At 35.3% G+C, this 518-nt stretch overlaps 1 protein-coding gene across 1 annotated transcript in view; it reads left to right on the top strand.

Annotated features, from left to right (window-relative positions):
• CTNNA3 (catenin (cadherin-associated protein), alpha 3) overlaps positions 1-518 on the top strand; it is a 2468838-nt gene that overhangs the window by 2216848 nt on the left and 251472 nt on the right. The window lies entirely within an intron of this gene.

Raw genomic sequence — 518 nt, 5'->3', positions numbered from 1 at the left:
AACAATAGTGATGTTGGCCCAGGATCAGGCAGTGTTTAATTCTGCTGTGCATGAGGTCACTATGAGTCGGTACCAACTCAATGGCACCTAACAACAACAACAAACATAGTGTAATAAAAAGAATTCAAAATAGAAATTTCTCTTTGGCCTGTGAAATACTCAATAGCTACAGGGCATAACCAATTAATACTTTCTTCCTTATTTTATTTTTAAGCAGCAATTAGAGCATCTTAGCAATGATTATGTGGTGCAAATATTTAAAGTGCTTGGTTAGAAATCAATAGTTTTAACAGTTTGAGTCCACCAAAAGGAACCTTGGAAAAAAAGGACTAATGTTGTACTTCCACAAAAATCAGCTATTGGAAACTCATTGAAAGGTCTAATCTGGTGTCCAAGTACTCACCATGATTTGAATTGACTGTACAACAACTGGTTTTTAGAGCATGTCATATTGTTAGATACAAACTTAATTATGGATATGGAATCCTGGTGTTGCATTGTAGGATAAGCACTAGGCT

The sequence above is a fragment of the Chrysochloris asiatica genome, unplaced genomic scaffold (assembly GCF_000296735.1).
Source record: "Chrysochloris asiatica unplaced genomic scaffold, ChrAsi1.0 scaffold00020, whole genome shotgun sequence".
Taxonomy (NCBI): domain Eukaryota; kingdom Metazoa; phylum Chordata; class Mammalia; order Afrosoricida; family Chrysochloridae; genus Chrysochloris; species Chrysochloris asiatica.
The sequence above is the reverse complement of the archived record's forward strand: the minus strand, read 5'-3'. Positions and strand labels throughout refer to the sequence as shown.